The sequence below is a fragment of the Macrobrachium nipponense genome, chromosome 44, assembly GCF_015104395.2.
Source record: "Macrobrachium nipponense isolate FS-2020 chromosome 44, ASM1510439v2, whole genome shotgun sequence".
NCBI classification, from domain to species: Eukaryota; Metazoa; Arthropoda; class Malacostraca; order Decapoda; family Palaemonidae; genus Macrobrachium; species Macrobrachium nipponense.
This window is the reverse complement of record NC_087221.1, coordinates 46,123,154-46,133,339: the sequence shown is the minus strand read 5'-3', so window position 1 is coordinate 46,133,339 and position 10,186 is coordinate 46,123,154.

Sequence of the window (10,186 nt, the reverse complement as noted above, 5' to 3'; positions counted from 1 at the left end):
TCAACGAGATATGCAGAGGTGCCAGCAAAAATTTCAATGCATCAGCTCCAAGATTCTACTCAAGAGATAATAACTGTTTTTTATTATGCAAGGGGATATTGCAGATATGGGAGAAAATTGCAGATTCAGACACAAAATGAATAATTATGATGAAGGAAGAACAAATATATGGAAAAAGTTGGATTTTTTAATGTCAGAATTTCTGGAAATGAAAAAAAGAAGAACAACATACCAGAACAGGAAAGAGACATGGGAAAATCCTTATTATTACCAATATTAAATGAAGGAGAGGAAAACACGCAAACCATCATAGTGATGAATGCGCAGGGTTTAGTTACGAGTAACTCAAAATGAAAAATAGAGTACTTAGAAGAACTAACCCAAATTGAAAAGAAAATAGATATAATGAATATAAGTGAAACCTGGTATTCCAAGAGACTGGGAATGATGGATCAAATAAAAGGGTTTCAAACTTATAGATCAGATAGAAAAAATAGGAATCAAGGGGGAACCGCAATATATGGGAAAGACAAAAAAACAAGGAAAAATATATGAGAAATATAGTAACTCAGAATGTGAACTAATAGCGGTAGAATTTGAATCTGGAAAATTAAATAACATAGTAATATATAGACCTCCTAATACTAAAGAGTTTGACTTAATAATAGAAAAATTGGATGATATATGTAGAAATCACAAGGACTGGACTATTCTCCTATCTGGAGACTTCAACTTTCCTTTCGTAGACTGGAAAGAACGAATAGGAGATTGTGGATGTACTTATACATATAAAAAAGAGAGTAATAGTAGTGCAGAAGATAAGAGGCAATTCGAAAAGCTATTAGATATGCTACTAGAATACAACATTCAACAAATAAATCACCTGCCAACAAGAAAGGAAAATACTTTAGACCTAGTATTTGTGAACGAGATGAATTATGTTAAAGAAATAATAGTTTATAATGCGAGTATTTCAGACCATAATGTCATAGAATTAACAGTCCATTCCAAAGCAAGTGAAAACAGAGCTAAGCAAGAAATGAAAAAGTGGGAAGGATATCGAAAATACAACTTCTACAGTAAAAATATAAAATGGTCAGAAATAAATGAAGAATTAAACAAAGATTGGGATAATATTTCGTAAGTGATGACATAAAGGTAAATACGGAGATATTATATAAAATATTAGAGAAAATAGTGGATAAATATATACCGAAGAAGAAAAGTAAACATCAGTCATGCATACCCAAGAGACAGAAGGATCTTGTTCCAGAAAATCAGAAAGTGAAAAAAAGGTCTAGCAAAAAAAAAAATGCATGGAAAGTTATAGAACTAAAAAGTAAGATAGAAAATGCAGAACAAAAGATTATACAATCAAAAGAAAATGAAAAACGGGACTTGGAAGAAAAAACCCTATTAAATATCAAGCAAAATCCCAAACTATTATACTCATATGCGAAGAAGATGAATAAAAGAAGATAGAAATAGGCCCTCTAAGAATTGAAGGGAGATTAACGAATGAAAAAAAGGAAATTTGCAACATACTGGCAGAACGATATAAGAGAGAATTCACCCCTAGAATAGATAATGAAGATAATGATATAGAAGTAAGGGATGAAAATAGTGAATATTTAGCTGACATAGATATTAATGAAGCCGATATTGTGCAGCTATTAATGAAAATTAAAAATGGAGCTGCTACAGGGCCTGATGGAATTCCTGCTATTTTGTTAAAGAAAGTAGTTCATTCTATCGCAAAGCCACTTGCAATATTATTAAGACAAAGTGTAGATACAGGCAAGATTTATGATGAGCACAAATTAGCATATATTACCCCTACTTTCAAAAGTGGATCAAGACTAGAGGCAAGTAATTATAGGCCTGTGAGTCTAACATCACATATTATGAAAGTGTATGAAAGGGTAATGAAGAAAAATATTATGAAACATTTAATAAAAATAATTTGTTTGTAATAAAGGACAACATGGTTTCGTACCCGGAAAAAGTACACAAACCCACGTTAGTCCACCGTGAGAACATATTCAAAAATATGAAAAGCGGAAATGAAACAGATGTGGTTTATTTAGACTTTGCAAAAGCTTTTGATAAAGTAGACCATAATATATTAGCGAAGAAAATTAGAAAACACAATATCGTGGATAAAAGTAGGAAGATGGTTAAAAGAATTTTTACACAACAGAAAACAGATAGTTATTGCAACGACGAGAAATCGGATGAAGCCAAGGTAATATCCGGTGTGCCGCAAGGTACGGTGTTAGCTGCAATACTGTTTGTTATTATGATTGAAGACATAGACAATAATGTTAAGGATTCGGTAGTGAGTAGTTTCGCAGATGACACAAGAATAAGTAGAGAAATTACTTGTGATGAAGATAGGAACGCTCTACAAAGAGACCTTAACAAAGTATATGATTGGGCAGAGGTAAATAGGATGGTATTTAACTCTGATAAATTTGAATCAATAAATTATGGAGACAGAGAAAGAAAGCTATATGCATATAAGGGACCTAATAATGAGACAATCACAAATAAGGAAGCAGTTAAAGACCTTGGTGTGATGATAGGAACATGTTATGCAATGATCAAATAGCAACTCTGTTGGCAAAATGTAAACGCAAAAATCAAAAATGGGAATGTTGTTACGGCACTTCAAAACAAGAAAAGCTGAACACATGATTATGCTTTATAAAACATATGTTCGTAGTCCACTTGAATATTGCAATATGATATGGTACCCACACTATCAAAAGGATATTGCACAAATAGAGAGTGTACAAAGGTCCTTTACAGCTAGAATAGAAGAAGTTAAAGACCTTGACTACTGGGAAAGACTACAATTCTTAAAATTATATAGTCTAGAAAGGAGAAGAGAACGCTACATGATAATTCAGGCATGGAAACAGATAGAAGGAATAGCAGAAAATATCATGGAACTCAAAATATCAGAAAGAGCAAGCAGAGGTAGAGTAATAGTGCCCAAAACTATACCAGGAAAAATAAGGAAAGCACACAGGACATTAATCCACTACGCACCAGCATCGATAATGCAGCGTCTATTCAATGTGTTGCCAGCTCATCTGAGGAATATATCAGGAGTGAGCGTAGATGTGTTTAAGAATAAGCTCGACAAATATCTAAACTGCATCCCAGACCATCCAAGATTGGAAGATGCAAAATATACCGGAAGATGTACTAGCAACTCTCTGGTAGACATTAGAGGTGCCTCACACTGAGGGACCCCTGGGGGGGGCAACCCGAACAAGATGTAAGGTCTGTAAGGTAAGGGTAAGGTCTCTCTCTTTGTCCTTAAACGCTCAGTCACGAAGACCCGAATGCATTCTTGAAGGGTACAGAACTCTCCTCATTTGCGTAGGACCGTAAGTATTCAATTAGCAGCTTTTGTCTTATATCTCTGCGCCATTTTTGTTATCTCCTTCCTCCTCCTCCTCTTGTTATTCTTCGTCTTCTTCTTCTTCTTCTTCTTCCATGGAGCAGTTGGATGAGATGTCTTTGCATCCACCCCACATCCATTTCGTCCCATGAAGAAATGCATCTTACAGTTCAAAGAGTGTTATTACCGCGCACAGCAAATGATTCAATTTTGGTCCCCCAACCCCCAGCTCCCCCAAAAAAGTTGGTTATGGAAAGAGACTGGCAATTTGTTTATTCACGAATGAATCTGCGAATGTGTTGAGTATAGTCATGCTCCGTAAGTGAGCACATGGTTAATCTTTGTATGTACGTGTGTATACAAATATATACTATATATATATATATATATATATATATATATATATATATATATATATGTATAATATATATGCATATTATGTATGTATATATATAAATAAATTATATATATATATTATATATATATATATATATATATTACTATATATATATATGTATATGTATATATGTATAGTGTATATATTATATATATAATATATATATATATATATATATATATATTATATATCTAATAAAAGGAGCCCATAAAAAACACCAAAATGTAGAGAGAAAAAGTACTATATTTCAGAGACTGCTGTCTCTCTCTTCAGGTATATGAATTCATATACCTGAAGAGAGAGACAGCAGTCTCTGAAAAATATAGTACTTTTCTCTCTACATTTTGGTGTGTTTATGGCCTCCTTTTATTAGATGGAATTCTGTTGTTACAGAAACATTTTTACCAGTCATATATATATATATATATATATATATATATATATATATATATATATATATTATATATATATATATATATACTGTGTGTGCGTGTGTTTCTATACACACAAAAGTAAGTCTCCAAATAAGCAAGAGTGATGTTTGTTGTTGTTGAAGATTAAGCCAGCCTTGTGCTGGCACGGGCTCTTGCTCCTAACATGCAATACCTATGCCAAGATATACTTTTGAACTTAAGATGCAAGCTCCATGAAAACCAATGTATATCATCAAAGTAAATGTGTCCGAAATTCAATGAAATAAATAACAATTGATATATATATATATAAAAAACTGCTTTCCTACCCATTCACAGTTCCTGCTCCCTATTACTGCAAATAGTGCTGCAAAACGCTGCATCAATACGTGTCAATTAAACATTTTCTCCGACGATTGTGTCGTGTGACAATGACGTATAATCTTGGGGCATTGAGAAAAATCACGGTTTTTTTTATTCTTGACCTCCCATGATGTTGTTCGCCGACCGAGTCCTCCCTCCTCCTCACAATGGAAACAGTTATCATTCGTTTTCTCGATTTACAGAGCGAATTGTTTGTGCTTTGTCCTGCGACTTTTTTTTTCTTTTTTGCTTTGTTTATGAATCTGGGATTTCTTTGTGTTTTGTTTATGACTTAATTTTTTCCTATTTTTTACTTCGTTTTTTTCGTATTTTGTCCTGCGACTTGTTTGTGCTTTGTTTAGGACTCTGGGGTTTCTTTGTGTTTTGTTTATGACTGAATTTTTTCGTGTTTTGTACTACGAATTTTTTGTGCTTTTCTCCTGCAAATTGTTTGTACTCTGTCCTGCGAATTGATTTTGCTTTGGTTATGAACCTGTGAATTTCTTTGTGCTTTGTTTATGAATGTGAATTTTTTCGTGATTTGTACTTGCAAATTGTTTGTGCTTTGTTCCGCAAATAGTTTGTGCTTCCTCATGCGAATTGTTTGTAATTTGTCCTGCGCGTTGTTTGTGCCTTGTCCTGATAATTGCTGATCCTTTGTCCCACGAACTGTTTGTGCTTTGTTAACGACCCTGTGAATATACTATGCTTCATTATACGCACTCTCTGTATGGGTTCACATTCCAAATATTCTAACTAGATTTCATTTACGTCTCATTTATCATCTTCCTCTATTCCTTTGTTGCCGTTAGCTGGATGGATGTTCGTACGACACTTTCTCTCTCTCTCTCTCTCTCTCTCTCTCTCTCTCTCTCTCTCTCTCTCTCTCTCTCTCTCTCTCTCTCCACGAGGATGTTTTGGCTAGTCTACAAACCCGTTACAGCTTCCCACCCGTTGGTTAAACGAATCATTTCTCATCGGCGTAAAAAAAAAATGGAAAAAAAAAATCTATTCTAGTATCACGAGAGGAGAAAATCTAATAAGAGACCCTGGCAATCGAGAGAAAATGGATAGTATCAACCACAGTTAAATATAAACAGGATTAAACAACTCTAAAAGGCCAAGTTACCGATCGTGACAGAATTATCTCAAAAGTTGTAGTTGCCAAAAGTAGTTTTTTTTTTTTTTTTTTTTTTTTTTTTTTAAAGATTCGCTGGGTCCAATTTGGGATAGTTACTTAAGAACAAAATACGCCTGCTATAAGACTTTTAGCACTGATATACACTTTTTAGAACAGCTAACGACCTGGGCGCCTGCCTCGTATAATACGAACCCGAAAGGAATTATAACTGAAAGGCAGACGATTTAATATTGTGGCTCGTATATCATGGGCGGGGATTTTCACCTCACTTGGAGAAGCCGGTGAGAAAAAAAACTTGACTACTTCTACTTAAAGAGGCTAGATTTATTGCACGGGGAATAGCATCTTCAGAATAAAAGTTTTCCCTAGCGAAGAATTATGAAGAAAAGACAGTTTCCAAGTAAAGGAAATCTATACTGTTAAAAAATAAAATCATAATTATCTTAAATTTCGTAAAAGGGGACTAACATATCAATGTTTGATGAATATAAAATCAGTTACCTTCGAAGTCTTATGTTTATAACAGACGTTTTGCCCTTAAGTAAAGTGCCATTAATGCACTTCACGCGCCTACAGTGCCCCATTTCTGTAACATATAACATCTTTAATAATCGTCTTCCTGATTTCGGTTACACACGAAACTCTCAAGCTCCTAACCTAAATATATCCTAATTAACTATTTTTGTATCTACACCCACAGCTATTATGTGATAAGTATCGAACTAAATGAAGGTTATTTAATCAACATATATTTCTTTCTAATTTTTTTGGGTGCAGGTTTAAATGACACGTCCATAAAGTTACAGTGACCGGCGTTTACGAAACCGGTTGCCGTATTTAACGTAGGGGCCTATAATTATTTTTATTCATTTATGTAGCTGTTGTCTAATTGTTACTTTTCTTTTTAATGTTATCGCTGGGGGATGATAATAATAGCTTCAGCATGACTGCAGGGTTGGGTACTTAAATTTCTCTTAGAAATAGATTATAGATGATTTCGTAAAAGTAAAATAAAGACTGTGATTTTTAAGCCAAAAAAAAAACTAATTACTCGAATTACCGTTTATCACCATAGGGGGTAAGTACCGTCGACGTACCTCACGCGGTGCACTGTAGGCATTACTTAAGTTCCTTCGCAGCTGCAACCTCCGTTCATTCTTTTTTACTGTACCTACGTTCATATTCTCTTTCTTCCACCCTATTTTCGACCCTCTGCTAACAATTGTTTCAACATTACTTTCAGTACTGAATGACATCATTGGTCCCAACGCTTGGGGTGTGGCCTAAATTCCATATTCCAATTCCATAAACTTTCGATACGAAAAAACTTTTAAAAAATAAGGAAAAAGCTCAGCCAATCATGAAAGCGATTTCGGCCTAAGCACCCCTCGTCGTTTACAACACGCAGAGGTGTGTGTGTGTGTGTGTGTATGTGTGTGTGTGCTGCAGGAAACATGCTTTGCATAATTACTCTATTAGGGAGAGAGACGTCTTTTCAGATGATGCGCTGCTTCGGGTTACCGACGTGTGAAAAGCTTAAGTTTGCTTACTCGCGCGGATTCCTCCCAAATTAAAATGGGTTTGGACTCCTGGAACATCAGAAGTTTAAAAAGAATATGCAATGTATCACTACCATAAAGCAATTCTCCTTGTATCTTATAATTTAGTTAAAACTTTATCTATCAGTTTATCAATTTGCTCATTTATTTTCATCTCCTGACAACTGACCTCTTCTTCAACTCCTATTTCCTATGAGATTCTGTTACTTCTTTCAAATGAACGTGATTGGAAGCTTGAATTTCAAGACGATGGCCTCTGTGGGCTTTTTGCATATGAGTAGGGAATAATAATAATAATAATAATAATAATAATAATAATAATAATAATAATAATAATAATAATAATAATAATGTACATTTTTGTTTATTTTTATTTTTACATTTTCCAGGTTTTCAAAAGTTCCCTTTTAATCCTCTCGCTCTCTCCTTGCCATCACGCCATATTATTGATTAATTTAATCATTCTCTCTCTCTCTCTCTCTCTCTCTCTCTCTCTCTCTCTCTTACGTTTGTCTATAATTTTGTGTTCCTTTCTCTTGCTCAAAATATCAAGAACTCAGCCGTCCCTCGCCACCTATCCCCCCCCCCCTCTCTCTCTCTCTCTCTCCTCTCTCTCTCTCTCTCTCTCTCTCTCTCTCTCAAGATCCAAAATCCTTAACAGCAGCAAACGGAGGTGAGGTGATAAGGTATGGCTCGCTCCCAAAACAAGTCATACACACACACACACACACACACACACACACACACATCACTTCGGGATAGCCTCCGGCCCAACACGTTTCAGGTGTTCGAAGTCCGAATACTTTCGGAGCAGCCAATTACCCGTTTGAATGTTCAGGTATTCATGCAAAGCTCTTCGCCCCTAGTTACTCTTGCAAGTAGTAATAATCACACGTTTCAATGTATGAATTACCCGTCATTAATTATCTTCAACGCCCCCCACCACCCCCACCACCCCTACCTCCCCAACCCACAAGAATGACTGGTGGTGTCTGAGAAACTGTTTTTAAAATGGTGAGGTTAAGTCTTTTGCTTTTTTTTTTTTATTTTGTTTACTTAATAGTCTTTTTGGTCGGCTTTGCTGTCATGCTTATATGCATGTATTCAAAACATGCACGTTATGCACATGCATACGCATACACACACACACACACACACACACACATATATATATATCTATATATATATATATATCTATATATATATATCTATGTATTTGTATGCATAAATGAATTTATATATATATTATCTAATATCATTACTATATATATAATTATATTATTAATATATATATATAGATCTATATATGCATCGAAATATGAATATATTATGCATACATATACACATCTTTAAATACATATTTTTTTCTAATAGTGTAAGCCAACTTCATTACTTCAGCCTCTGAGTTTCACCACTGCATTTGACACCATATCTAAATAGCCGCTCGGCCTTGTCAGAAGCATTCTGCAAGATTTTGCTCTTCATGAACGATTATCCTGACATGACTGAACTTCAGAGGGTGTCCCCGTAACTCTGCCGAACCTGTATGTTCATGGCTGTTTAACTCTGTATAATATGTTCCTTTTTATTACCTTTTACGCAACATAAAATGAGCCGATCTAACCACGCATTTTTAAGAATAAATTGAAACCAACTTTGAGATGATCTAGCTTACTATCTGTCACTTTGCTTAGAGAATCAAACATATAATTAATGATTTCAAATTTCATCATGAAAAGTATTATTTATAATTCTATTGATCTTTTACATTACTGGTAATTTAAGAATAGATTTAAACCAACTTTTAAAAGAACCAGCTAACTATTTGTCACTTTGCTTAGAGAATTGACCATATAATTTATGATTTCAACTTTCACCATGAAAAGGATTATCTATAATTTAATTTTTTTTACACTTCTAGTAATTTTGGCTTAGATTACTTATTAAGTAATGAAGGAAGGTAGTTATATCAGAAGTTTTAAAGTATTCTACATCCTTATAAGAATATACGTGATGAGCCAAACAAAATAACAAATAAATAAATAAATAAATAAATAAAATAAAAATAAAATGAGAAAAAGGGCAAAGTCGACGGATCGCCTTATATACCAATACTTTCTCCGGTACATAAAATGAGGAACGACGAGTCTTTAAACCAAACAAACAAAAAGCATTTGGCGTTGCTAAAGGAAGGTGGCATTACATCTAAGAAGCAATAGTGTAGCATTATAAAGAATAATTAATAGATAAACTCAGATGATTGATGTCAATGTTGTATCATATATTTTTCAAGAGATTTATTCATTCTCGGGCTGCCGGGTAGGAAGATACAGTATATAAAAGTTAAAATGATACCTACTAGTAGAAGAAAAATTATATAATAATATAGGGGATATCTACTCGCAGATTTTATCGAGCTATATATTATGCCTTTACTGTTTTTTTTTTTTTTACTTTTTTTATTTTCTGTGAGATGCACTAAGTTTTTACATGCGTATAACATTATGTTTACGTCTGCTATTCTTGTTTATGTGGGCATAATTTCGTTTGCAATAGTCTGTTAATCACAAAGTACATACGTGCACACATTATATATATATATATATATATATATATATATATATATATATCTATATATGTATATATATATATTCAGCATACAGACCTATTGCATTTACAGCTGTCATTTTTTTCACGTGTAAGCAACTCTTAAAATGGATGTTTTGTGTGGTTGATTTTAACTATGACAACGCCAGCGCCCAAAGCTTTCTTACAGACAAATATACATTGGTATATGACCTTATGGACTTGAGAAAAAAATATCTTTTTGCGCAAGAAATTACTAACATTGCAAACTAATGAGGCATTAATGGGAGATAACAGACCAGCCATAATCCTTTC